Source organism: Artemia sp. Qi Xiang Cuo, chromosome 4 (genome assembly GCF_049724085.1).
Source record: "Artemia sp. Qi Xiang Cuo chromosome 4, ASM4972408v1, whole genome shotgun sequence".
NCBI lineage: Eukaryota > Metazoa > Arthropoda > Branchiopoda > Anostraca > Artemiidae > Artemia > Artemia sp. Qi Xiang Cuo.
The window spans coordinates 9,130,017-9,144,638 of record NC_142797.1 but is presented as its reverse complement, the minus strand read 5'-3'; positions in this window follow the sequence as shown (position 1 = coordinate 9,144,638).

Here is a 14,622-nt window from a genome sequence, read left to right as displayed (position 1 = left end):
CTGGCAACACTGTCTACAATTGGCATCAATCCGATGAGCATTTGGGACATTTGGCGACTGTAGCAACGCTGAGATTTGTTCCCATTGTGCTCAAAGAGGTCATAAATCCTCGCGTGAATCGGTTTGCCGTAATGAACTTTGTTGCATCTCCTGTAAGTCAAAGAAGCACAATTGCTACTCGTATCGATGTCCCGAAAATCGTAAACTGATGTTGGAAAAGCTGCGCGGTAATAACTTCACTAACCATGGCTATTTGTACCAATGTATTTGTCATATCTTGGAACATTAATGGTGGAGTGAGCCCAAAGCTCCCACTTATTGAGACCGAAGTCCGAATAGCGGAGAATAACGGAGTGGTGTGTCTGCAAGAACATTTCTTTTCGACATAGCGACTTTATTTATTAAACGTACAGAATGTGGTAACAACTGCCATCTCAAGTGCAATCCGACGCAAATCTCGACACCGTCCAAGCCATGTTCGTGCTATGCTTAGTCGGTTTCATGTTCAAACCATTTAAGTCAGTGATCGTTTTACTGCAGCTGGCATCAGTTATTTAGCAATAATAAACGTATACCTACCGACTACTTATGGTGATTAAGCATCTGACGCTCTTTTTTCCTCTACTTGTCGTAAATTGTCCAAGTGCGCTAAGAAGATACTTAGGTCATACCCGAGATACCTGATCATCGGAGACTTCAATTGTGATCTTACACGTGTGAATTACCCACGAAGTGAATTAATTAGACATCTACTGCCCTCTATGTTCTCGATGCTAAGGAAAGATAAAGACTACGTTTATTTTTAATGCTAGTTCAACGTCTAACCTGGATCACGTGCTGTTTTTGGGAAGTTTATTCCACCATGTAACTGTGCTTGATGACCATGGTATCTGTGATGACCATCTCCCTCTACGTGTTTCTGTCCCATTCACCCGGAAACAGGACAACCCAGCCAAAAATAAATGGTCTCAGTGGAAAATTTGGAAGGAAACGAATGTGCCGTTTCAAGCCCCGTGTGACCGTGTCTTAAGTGAGATTAAAGTTCCATTTCATCTTCTTCAAACTAATACTGGTTTGAGTAATAGTGAGTTACAACTACAAATTAGCACCTACTGTGAGGAAATTATTCACGCTCTTAAGTGTGCTGATAAAGCGGCAATCCCCGTGAAAAAGGTTAGAAGCAATACTGAAATGTCTGGCTAGTCAAATAATACTTCTCTCGTAAATGCCTGCTCAAGTGCTAAGTGGTGGTTGCGTCTATGGATTGAATGCAGAAGGCCTAGGTCGGGTGTACTGAACTCTGTACGACTATTTACAAAGAAAAGGTGCCGTAAGGTCCTTGAAGAGCATCTAGCTGCTATCAAGACCACTAACGCTGAAAAAGTGTCAAATAACCCCAGTCTCTTTGGAAATTCCGGTCTTGTAAAACTGTGCATTCTTGTGATGGTCCCCAATGTATACCAGTTTCAGAATGGGTTTCCCATTTTTAAAATCAGTTTAAAAAAGCCAAATAGTAGAGTTGAAAGTGTTTTGGATGCACAGTTGTCCGAGCTTCCGGTTTTCAAACCCAGACCTAATGGGATAGTGGTTACACCGTCTGGTGTAACCGCCTGGTGTGCGATAGTGAATAAACTTATGAAGAAGAAGTTTTCTGCAGGAGTGAACAATATGTGTGCACAGCACCTTACGGTCGGGAGTGATATGTTATATAGTCATTTGTCATTACTTTTTCAGATCATTTTTGATATTGGTATTGTTTCTGATTATTTGTGCCTTGGTGTCGTAACACCTGTCCTAAAAACGGTAAAACCATATTCTTCTTGCTCGTCGTATAGGCCCATCACGGTTTCTAGTGTTTTTGCAAAGATTTTCGAGCTTTTGATCGTAGATCGGGTAAATGACCATTGTACTGTACCCCCATTTCAGTTTGGGTTTCAGTCGGGGCTAGGATGTTTCCATGCTTTTCGAAGTTTATGTTCTATTCTTCAAGATAGGGAGGCGTCGGGGAGTACGTTGATTTTAGGTGCATATGATGTGACAAATGCCTTCGGGTCACGTCTCCACTCTCAAGAATGCTTGAGTTACATAACCGCGGTGTTAGCCTGGACGTTATAGTGCCTCTTTACTGCATGTATCACCATCTGAAAGTCCGGTTGAAACTCGGTGACTCGTTCACTGAAGAAGACCTCCCAGTTTACGTTGGTATAAAACAAAGAGCAATAACCTCCCCGACCATTTGCAATAATGCCGCTCTCCCTGCCCAGGTTTATCTTCCTATTTGCTGCGTATCTAAAGGTGTTGATGCATCTGTACTCTGTTATGCTGACGACTTGTTGTACCTGTACCGTTCCATTAACAGTTTACAATGTAATTTTGATGAGCTTGCAACTCGCTGTTAACATAGGTCTATCTATTAATGCTGCTAAGTCGCAAGTGCTATTTTTTAATTGTTCTGATTCTTTAGTTTCAGAAAGCGTACGACTAGGTTTTTCAGATTTTGCCCTCTAAACCAGAGCTTTGGTTTACCGATTGGGTCTTCCCTTAGGAATACAAGAAAGCTCCTTATTAAGCATGCTGAGAGAAAAATACGTGCAGCATATGCTAGTATTGTTCATTGGCAACTTAGCCTTAAACGTAAGCTACTGGCCAAGTTGTTCAATGCTATCGCCCTTCCACATATACTGTATCTAACGCCTTTTTGGGACGTTTTGACGGATGTTGATACGCAATCTCTGCGCAAATCTTACTTTAAGTTTGCGAAGTAACTTCTACAAATCCCGAGATGGTTTAGAAACGGTTATGTGGTTCGACGTTTGGGTGTTACGAAGCCTCTCCTTTCAGGGGACTCTCAGTTCGAATGTTTATCAAACCGACCATCTTCACATCCCTGGAAAATGACTCTATTTTGATTTTATTTTGACGTTTATGTTATGTGTTCATAGTTCATTCTTTCTCTTTCCTTTCTTTCTTTTTTTTCATAATACTCCATCGCGTTTTGTTGTTTAACTGCATGATGGGAAATAAATATTCATTCATTCATTCATTCATATCCAATCAAAAGTTTGAGACAGTTTTGTTGAGAATAGTTGAAAGGTCCAGTATCTATATCTAAATCAAAAGACTTCATGTGCATACGGGTTTTCAAAAGAGCGTAATTCAGAAATGACTGAATGTATTAATTTGGGACTTTCAGAAAATGATGAGAAGAATAATCAATTGACCAAAAAGAAGTTTTCCACGGTCCTTTTACTGCTACTACTACTACTACAAAATGATCAAAGGGGTGATCAATTGACCAAGGGCCTGCTGAGGGGAATGTTGCAATTACCATAGGACACTACTTGCGTCTTACTCCTATTGCTACTGTTACAACTACTATGACTACTAGATTTACTAAGTTTAAGCATATTATGGTGAAACTTTCTGGACAAATTTATCGGTGTGTTGATGAAAACCAAAACATACTTCGAGCAAAAAGGTTGCCATAAGGATGCATGAACAATTTATCAGGGTTAGCTCAGAGTATTAAGTTGAGACTTTCAGGGCGTGTTGAGAGGGACGTTGAAATAACCCAAATGTACTCTGTACATACTTCTACTGCTATTACTGCTGCTACTTCTGCCTCTACTATTATTGCTAAGACCAGTATTCGAGACTAAAGGTAGGAAGTTGAAACTTTCAGGGAATGTTTAGAGGTATGTTGAATTCAATAAAAACACACTCTGTAAAAACAGGGAATAGAAAGGACGTATCAGCAGTATTCTAGGAATGGTCTAGCGCAGGGGTCTCCAAACTACGGCTCGAGGGCCACATCCGGCTCGCAGACAGAGTTTGTCCGGCCCGTGGAGAGCTAGCATACTTGAAAACTCCTTTTAGAGAACATATTTTTTATAGCAAATTAAATATAGTTTACTGAAGTATTCTAATATCATGTTGAATAATTACTAATATGACATCTAAATTGATATGGTCATGGGCTAACTACTCATAACATTGTTGTAGGCTTATTGTTATTGTTTTTGTGATAAGTTGGATAAAGAATCAGTGTTCATTCAGAGTTCATGGTGAAAAGACCTGTTTTGGATTCAAACCTATTGCAAAGGATTATATCAATGCAGACGAAAAAATAGCTTTCTCCTGGATTATAAACGTGGCAAGTTTATCTTTAATGAACTTAATTTACTATTCAGCGCTCGTCGCCTGACCATCATGTGTACTTCGCGTGTGTTGGTTTAAATTATTTTTGAAGTGAATTTATAATGAGATGAGCGTTTCCGAACTTTTGCTTTCACCGATGTTGAACGTTGTTTTTGACAATTTAAGTGGTGTTGATGAAGCCATTATTTTACGGAAAGGAGTAGAATTTTTTACAGATTTAGAAACTGTTAAGCCAGAGAAACCAAAGGTATGGAGTTGTATGAATCAAAATGATCCCCCTGTCAGAAGGGGCACTAATGCAATTCTTACTCACCTGCAAGATATTATAGACTTTATGAAGAAATGTGATGCCGATGGAAAACAGCTCCCTTGTTTTGTCATCAAAAGACCAACAGAAGTCCCTGTTATCTCTGCTAAAGCGTTTACACACGTCACAGCCAAGCTTACGAGCCTTGAACAAGCGATTTCGCTAGTTTCTGCCAAGATTGATTCGTACAATCTGAACTTTCCTCAAATACCTGTGATTAGCCAACCTGCTGCGTGTGATACGCATACTACAATTTTGATCTCCGATCCCCCACCTGAGCATGGTGACCCGCTAAAGCGAAAATCAGTAATAGATTCAATTTCTGGACATCAGCTGGTGTCTAGAGTGCAAGCGACTAAAAAGCGGTGGACGGTGAATATTGAGAAATCTGCAGCTGAAGATTTTTGCAAATCAGCAAAGGAAGCTCTACCTGGTTCTTGTGTGAGAGTTTTATCTAAAAAAGACGCTGGTGTTGTTCGAGAAGTCCCGTCTGATTTTGACCTTGAAATGCTACAGAACCAGTTTGGTATAATCGGGTCTAGTCAGTTTGGAACAAGCAAATCGGTTAACCTTGAATTTGCAGACGCGATTACTAAAGGATCATTTCTGCGAAACGGTGTGAAGATTGGGTATGAAAACTTCCGTGTTTATGAGTTCAAGCAATTGCCAAAGTGTTGCTTCAAGTGTCGTTCCCCTGGACACTTGGAAAGTGCATGTACTAGTAGCGCTCCCAAGTGCGCTCGTTGTGCTGGACCTCATTTATCTACGAACAGTGATCGTTGTTCGGAATCTCCGAAATGTGCCAATTGTGGAGGATCTCATCCTTCTTACAGCCTGCGATGCCTTGTGATTAAGAAGATCACTGATAAGGTCTATTCTCAGAAATGAATCCGGACATAAGTATAGTCTCATTTAATATTAATGGAACGAGCGGCAAGGACTTTTTTATTGATGATCTGTATGTTAATTACGACGTTGTTTGTCTCCTACAACATTTACTGACTGCCTTTAGCGAAAATTTTCTGAGACGAAGCAGTGATCACGTTGTTTTTGTGCGTCCAGCTAAAGTTACGCGTGGCCGCCATTCTGGTGGCTTAGCTCGTGTTTTTAAGAAAAATATTTCAGGTGAAAGTACTCTGGTTTTACAATCATATGACGCTTTTCTTGTAGTGCGTGTTGGTACTATTGTACAAATCAATATGTATCTGCCATACATTCGTCGTTCAATTTGTTCACCTCAGAATTCCTCTTGTGTTTGTAATGGTCTTAAAACTTTAATTCAAAAGATATCGGATAGCGGGTTGCATTTTGTTATTGCTGGTGATTTTAATACTGATCTGGTTTCTGATAATGTAAGGAATGGTCAGCTTTTTGATTCTCTCCCGGCTTATAAAATTGTTCGGAAGTCCCATGATTATACGTATATTCACCATTCAGGTAGTAAATCAGACATTGATCACGTTATTTGTTCTGCAGCTCTTGTCTGCTCACCAGTTACGGTTCATGTTGACGAGAATGATCTGGATCACCTTCCGCTGTCTTTTTGTTTATCAAAGTCTGTTGTTTGTTCTGGGAGTATGTCTAAGAGTCGTGGTGTACGTTCTAAATGGTTTTATAAGCCTGTTTGGAATTATGCGAATTTTTCTGTTTATTTTATAACTTTGGCTTCACTTTTAAGTACGATTTATGTTCCTTATCAGCTTTTGCAGTGTAGTCAGAATTTTATTTATGCTAAATATGAAATAGACCGATATTATCTTTCTATCCTCTCTGCTATGAAAGAAGCTGAAAAAATTTCCGTCCCAGTTAAGCGAATCCGAAAAATACTCAAAAGCCTCTTTGGTCACTTGACCCTAACCTTAAGGCCTGTAAAAATAAAGCTAAATTTTGGCTAAAAATTTGGACAGATTGTGGTCGACCTAGGTCCGGTAATGTTTTTCTTATTAAACAGAAAACTAAATTAGAATTTAAGAAGTATTTAAAAAGTGTCCGATACCGAGGGCTTGATTTTCCATCTTCGCCTAAGGATTGGAGGAATGTAATTAATTCAAGTAAAACAGACGATTCTGATGTAAGTAGTGTTGATATTCCACTAAGTTCTTGGCATGCATATTATTCGAAGATTTTCTCTGTTTTGAATTATTCTGTTCATAAAAAGTTTGGTGAAGCGTTTGTTAAAATTGTCCCTAGATTTCTAAGTCAGCGCTTTGTTTTGCCTATATCGCGTTGTGAAGTTTTGAATGCTTTGAATCATCTTAAGTCGAAATCTATTGATGCTGATGGTACCTCTAAAATGCATCTAACTCCCCAATGTGCTGAACTTGTGTCACATCTTGCGCTTTTGTTTCAAATGTGCTTGGCATCTTTTGTCGTCCCGGAAAGTTTTTTGTGTGGCAGCGTGACTTCAATTTTAAAAAGAGGTAAACCGCCAACAGATTGCTCTTCTTACCGTCCAGTTTCTGTTTCTTGCAATATTAGCAAGGTCTTCGAGTATATTCTTTTACCTAATTTAACTCGAAATATTTCTTTCTTTGGTGGAAATCAACTTGGTTTCAGACCTGGTGTGGGGTGCCAACATGCTCATCGTGTCCTTTCTTCTATTCTACTTTCTAATTCTCCTAAGGGTAAAGGCGTATATATCTGTACACTTGATCTTTGAACGACTTTTGATTCTGTTGTTCATAACCAGCTTTTCTTTTATTTGGCTTTTTCTGGTGCTAATGTTTTTGTTTTTTACATTTTACGGCTTTTGTGTTCTAATTCTTACCTCCACCTGAAATCTCTTCCAGAAAAAACTATTAAACTGGTTTGAGGTGTTAGACAGGGAGGTGTTTTATGATCAGCTCGGTTCTAAATTTGTATTTATAGTGTTCTTTAAAAGATTTAGGGAACTTATTTTCCTGGTTTTACTGATATTTCTTACATTGCAAATGCTGAGGGCAGTTTTTTGATTAGTTTTACTAAGTCCGTTCTTTCTGCAATAGTTTCCTTAATTTCTCAGTCTTACTTAAATATTGGTCTATCCCTAAATCTTGACAAGTTTGAATTCTTATCTTATTATCTGTCTTCGTCTACTCCTCTGGTATGTAATGAATTTTATGTACTTTCTGTCTTTTCCTTTCGGTGGCTTGGTATTACTGTTTCTAATTCTCTAGCTCTCTTTCGTAAACAGATTGTTGCTGATTCAGTAAGAAAATTTAGTTCAGTTATTCAAAAATTGTAGCAAACCGTGGAAAACATAACAGAAGAGCTCTTGGGCGCTTTGTCTCGACTTTTTCTGATCATTCTGTGCTTTATTTTTCAGGTGCTCATTCTGTTCTTAAGCTAAAGAATTTAAAAAAGATTAATGTTACTTATTTCAAATTTTTCAAATTTCTTCTTTCTCTGCAGCCTTGGACTAGAAATCGGTATCTAGTTAATAATTTTTATGCTACGGATGTAACTCAAAAGCTCGGTGTCCTACACAAAAAGCTTTCTGCAGATGCATTTTGTAAATTTGGCCCTGACCACGGTCTTTTACAGTTCGTTTCGTAGTTTAATTTAATTGCTAGTGTTTGTTGAGTTTTTTTTTTGTTTTGTTTTTCTTTTTTATTATTATATACTCCACTTGTACTACTTTTTGTTAGTTGTGGGTAATAAATGATTGATTGATTGAGAAGTGAAATGAGTAAAGACATGTATAATATGCAGAAATTTTAACTTCAGTACATAATAACTAACAAATTATTGAAATGAATCCAACTAACATTTTATACGTTTTAAATGAAAACATAACTTATAACAAGCATAATGACATACGAAATACTAATAAGATTTATGTAATTAAGATTTTCCGCTGACAATAGTTTGTAGTTGTGGACTAATTTTACTTGTATCAATTATTAATATCAATTATCAATTATTAAAAGAGATTGAAGATGTTCATCAGTTAATTTAGATCTGTAAACATTTTTTGTGTACTTCATTTTGGAGGTCTTCTCACACAAATAAGTAGTACTAAAAACAGAAAACAGCCCACGAGCAAATTTATGCAAATTATGAAATTTTGTCAGTGGAAGACTCTTGTAAAATTCCAACAAAGATGAGTTTTGATATTGGTTCCCTGAAGATCAATCATTTCCATTTAAAGTCCCGGAGCTAGGGTTTCAATGTCAGTATCAAAAGGATTCTGAAAAATCTTAATTTGATTCGCAATGGCATCAAAGTCCGAGAAACGAGTATCAAAATTTATTTTCAAAGCACTCAAAGCTTCGATTGCAAAATCGATAGGAAACTCAGTTTCAGTGGTGTGGCTGAATATTTCACATGTTTTAAAATGTGAAAACATTTACTTCATAGTCGTGATTGAAACAGTATCAATTTCTTACGGAATGATTTGATATTAGTGTATAAATCAGGAAGATGCTGGTTTTCTCCTTGCAATCTCAAATTCAGTTCGTTTACATGTTTTTGTTAAATCAACATAGAATGCTAACTTCCACAGCCATGCGTTGTTTTGTAATTGAGTAAGACGGCGATGCTTTTCATTCAAAAAAATTTTGATCACTGCTCAAAGTTCAAAAAAGCGCTGGAGGACTTTCCCACAACTAAGCCACCGTGCGGCAGCATGATAAGGTAAGTCATTTTCTCCAATCTCTTCAACAATTTGTCGGAATTGTCGGTGATTCAGCCCAAAAGATCTGATAAAATTAACAGTTGATATGACTGGTTTCAGAACTTCAGAATCCAAACATTTTCCGCACAAAACTTTTGATGAATGATACAATGTAAGACTAATGGTTTTGAGCCACCGTCATTTTCTATAGCCTTTGACACAAGAGCGACCACTCCTTTATCTTTCCCACTCATGTTTTTGCCTCCATCGGTTGTAATACATTTCAAGTTTTTCCATCGAAGGTTATTTCCATTAATGACCATTTTAACTCCATTAAAAATATCTGTACCAGTAGTTAAGCCATGAATGCTATGCATATAAAGAAGTTCTTCATGCACTTCATAGCTTTTATCTACTCCTCGTATATAAATCAACACCTAAGCAGTATCTGACACATCCGTTGACTCATCCAAGGTAAGAGAAAAACACTCAACATCTCCATTTTTGTCGAACAGTTGAGAGGATATATTTCCAACGATGTTTTCTACCCTTCGAACCACAGTGTTTGCTAAGATACTGACAGTTTTTAATAAATTTACCTTTTCAGGGCACATTTCTTCGGCTACTGCAAGTATACATTCTTTGATCATTTCTCCATCGGTGAATGGTTTTCAACGTTTTGCAATTTCAAGAGCCACACGAAAGTTGGCACGAGTTGCAGTCTCTTGTTCAGTTTTGAGTTTTGTAAATGAAGATTGCTGCGATTTCAATCCGCACTTCATAGCTTCAAATTTTTCTGTCCGAAAACTTCCTGTATATTTTGAGTAATTTTGTTAATGTTTTATTTCATAATGACGTTTAATGTTATATTCCTTGAGAACGGCTATGCTTTCATTGCAAATAAAACATAGCGCCTTGTTACTGGACTCAAGAACAAAATACTGAATGTTCCACTGATCTTTGAATTTTCTGCATTCACTATCAATTTTTCGCTTCTTTTCCATACCACTAAATCACACACAAAAGCAATAATTTGAATCAAAAAGTATGTATGAAGACTATCAAACTGGCTAAATCAAATCATAATGTGGGTTAATATAGCTTGTCAAAATAGAATAAAAAAAAATTCCCGGAAGGGCATTAAGTTTTATTTGTTAGAAAAACTTAACGAGGCATAAACCTAAACTAAATAATACTATGAGTGTCCAGAATCTCTAAAGGACATATGTTATTTTCATTTAAAAAATTTTCTCCAACATTATACATAGTAATCCAATCTATGCATTTTTGTAGAAAAAAGAAACAGAAAATTTTTGAAATATTCATTTCTTTTCCAATGAAAAACACTATCATGGTTGCAGTTCTATCTGGGACTTAGTAAAAGGGGAACAGAATCTGATATTAAACAAAAGTTAAAAAATACGTTTTGAAAACAAAGTGCCTAGTGAGGAACAATTAGCGTCTGACAGTGTATCGGGAATTTTGACTATTTTTTCCTTTCATCCTAAAAATAAAAGTTTATAACGGAAATAAAACTGGTGATTTTTGAAAAAAATTGAGTCTGATCCAAACAAAAACTTCACTATTGGAATCAGCATGGTTGAAAACCTTATACGGGAAAATTACAGTCCCCACCTTGAAAAACAAGGAAAATAACTTTTTAGCATTTGAGTAGACACCCTTTTTCTTCTTTTTTCACCTGGGCTAGAGAACATTATAGAAAGATATTTAACGCCTCCTTTTAAAGGGAATCGTTACAATTAGTCGGCTTTTTAAACAGAAATAATTTTTAGAACGAAATCAATTTTTCACGAAAAACTGCATTTTTGATAGATGATGGTGCGCAAATATCAATAAACAACGAACAAAATTAATTTTTAAATCTTACAAAAATAGTGACTGGAAATGAAAAAGACCGTCTCAAAACCGTGTAACTTGCTCAAATTTATTATGTGTATATATATATATATATATATATATATATATATATATATATATATATATATATATATATATATATATATATATATATATAAACCAGAGAGAGAAGAAGAAAAGAACTGTCATCCTAATCCAGCAATTGAGATAAATGCGCGCTTGAACGAGGTTTTAACCTTACTCATCTATCCAATAATCTAGAACAAAACCGAATAACCGAACCTACCGAGGTTCGTATAACCGAACCTACCGAGTGACTGTGCTGTTCACACTACTGAAAACAAATGAATGTGCATTGTCAGTTTAATATACATATGCTGATATTTATTCCTTAAAATGTTAGTAATATTCGATATATTAAAGTTATAAAGTGAAAACATTTAAATTTTTTTCAGTGAAGTGCAAATTGTGTTCTGGCCTTAGGAAAGTATAGGGGTTTTGAGCCCTACCCACGCTATTTTCTGCGCTTTTTTTAGTTCTACGCGGTTATTTAGTGTAATTTCTGTTCGTTTTGGGTTTCATTTATTTATCGATGCTGATTTTGTGGTAGTTTTACGCTTGGTAGATTATTTGATTTTATTTTTGCTCATTTTTGTTTTAATGGAGTTCTTTACTTTTCTTCAAAAAACTTATTTCGTGGAAAGTTTTTTTTAATTAGTTTTTGTTTGATTTACATGACATAGTCTATTCAGGGAAAAAGCAAATAGTAGTTTAAATCTTTTCGTTTTTCTTTAAGAATTTATAGTTTGGTCTGCTATTTGAGAAAAATATTCAAAATTTTTTGCAACACTTTAAAAATCTGGATACAAATAGTAGTGTTTAATTTAGTTTTATACCTCCTCTAGTTGACCTGAAAAATAAAACTTAATGCCATTCGTAAAAAAATCTATCTATGCTCTTTGACAGCTTGGATAAACTTTTTTGATTGACTTTCTTTTGATTTAGTTAAATTTTAAGAGCAGAAGTAGTAATAGAAGCAGCCCCGAAAGTTTGAACATAACACCTTCAGTCGTTCTTGGAATTTTGCTTAGATGTCTTATAGACAATCAGCATACACACGCTGCTTTTTTTATTTAATCTTAAGGCAACATTTAGTTTTTGAACATTATGGGCAAATTGCATAACTGTGGGGGTTGAACTACGCAACAGCCCTAAAGATATAGTTTCAAGACCGTTCAGCGATTCTGAACAAAATGACTATCTTAAATTTCGATTGGAAGTCTTTGAAAAACTATGAGCTAAAGAGAAGGGCTGATTGCCTTCCAATCACTTTTGACTCTCAAAAAGGATACTAGAACATCGAATTTCTAATCAAACTAGCTGCTTTGAAATATCAATGAGAGATGCGTTAACTACTATGTTTCTTATATGCCATTTTAATACTTGCATGCGAATAGTTTTTTTTGTTTAATTGAAACTCCCCCTAAACGTTTCAACTTAATGCCCTTAGTGTCATTAGTAAAAGTAACCGCACAAATAAAATCAAAGGTATACACATAGTGTCACCTGGCTAGATAAAAATCTGTCCCAACTTACCCTGAAAGGCCTAACTTAATAATGTAAGCCGTTATTGGGATATTATTTTGTCACCCTATCCACAATCTACATGATCAGAGTTCACTTTCATTTAGTTTAGCATCTGCCTAAACATTCCTCGAAGGCTTCACATTAATACCCTTAGCTTGTGTAGTTGCAATAGTTGTAGTAGCATTAGTAGCAGTACACACATAGAGACTTTTTTTTTACAATATCCCCTTAAGCACACATTTAACATAACACCATCAACGGGTCGGTATTACTGATGCCTCCTCTTGACAGCCTGTGAGGGCATAGTCTGTTTCGATTTATTTCAATACAGTTACAATATTGCCCAAGGTTTGCCCTTAGGTTTATTATCAGTAGCAGTGATATCAGTAGCAGTATTATCAGTACACAAATCAACTCTTAAGATTCGCTATTTTGACAATCTCAATACACATAGTATCTTTTGTTATTTACCATCAATATTCTCTCAATGCAGTTTTAGTGTTGTATTAGTAGTCGTAGTAGTAGCAGTAGTAACAGTAGTATTAGTGATAGTAGCATGTGCATATTGCCTTTTGGTCAGTTGAACATCGCTTTCATGATGCCCTGGACGTTTCACCTTGACACGTTAAGCCGTTCCTAAAATATTGTTGATGTATGCTTTTGACATCCTTTTGACGCCCCTTTCACTTTAATACTTTAAGCCTTACAAGTTGTTGCAATTGAAGTAGTAGATGGAGTAGTTTAGTCATAAAAACTTCAAAAGGGTCTCATTCAATTGGAAATTGAGAGGGCTAGTGCCCTTTTTAATAGTCAAAAGTGATTAGAGGGTAAATAACCCCCCTCTCACGCCCACTATTCGCCCCAACCCATCCAATCAACATTTTCAGATAGCCATTTTGTTCAACGTAGTAGAAAGTTCTGGAAATTCGGTCTTTGAGGATGACAACCCCCCCCCCCCCGCAGCCCTGAGGGCAAGGATTGTAAGTTATGCCCTGGGGGCATATAAGGTTTTTTATTGAAAGCGTTGTCGTAGAAACTTCAAAAGGGCACATTTTATTCGAAATTGAAAGGGCTAGAGCCTCTTTTAATAGTTGAGAGTGATTGGAGAGCGACTAACGCCCCTCTCACGCCCACCATTTCCCCAAACACATCCAATCAAAATTTTGAGATAGCCATTTTGTTTAACGTAGTTGAAAGTTCTGAAAATTAGGTCTTTGAGGATGACAACCCCCCTCACAGCCCGTAGGGTAAGGGTTGTAACTTATGCTCTGGAGACATATAAGGTGTTTATAGAAAGCGTTGTCGTAGAAACTCAAAAAGGGCTCGTTCGATTGGAAATCGAAAGGCCTAGTGTCCTTTTTAATAGTCGAAAGTGATTGGAAGGCTTGACATTTTTTTATGGTAAAGATCGATGTGGGTATAATGTATTATTTTTTGTTGTTGTTGTTTAGGCCAAGACATTTCGTATCGAAGGAACTTCGAAAAGGGCATATTCGATTGAAAATAGAAAAGGCTGATGCCCTTTTTAATAGTCGAAAGTGATCGGAGTGCAACTAATCCCCCTCCCACGCCCACCCTCGCATTTTCCCATTATGTTTAAAAACTAAATGTTGCCTTAAGATTAAATCGAAATGCACTGTGTTAATGCTAATTCCCAATAAGGCATATCAGCAGTATCCCAGGAACGACTGACGCTATTATGTTCAAACTTTAGGGGCTACTTCTACTCTTAAAATTTAACCAAATCAAAATAGTGTAAGTGTATCCAAGCTATCAAAGAAAGTAAACAGATTTTTTTGCGAATGGCATCAAGTTTTCCATTTCAGGTCAACTAGAGGAGGTATGAAACTCAATTAAACACTATTATTTTTGTCCAGATTTTTAAAAGGGTGTATGTTGTTAAAAATTGCTGAAAATTTTTCTCCAGCATACAAATAACGGGCCAAACTATAAAGTCTTAAAAAAAAGAAAAGATTTAAAGCATTATTTTCTTTATCCCTGAAAAGACTATGTCAATATAAAACGAATACAAATTGATTAAAAAAAGTTTTTCCCCAAAAAAAGTTTTTTAAAGAAAAGTAAGGAACTCCATTAAATC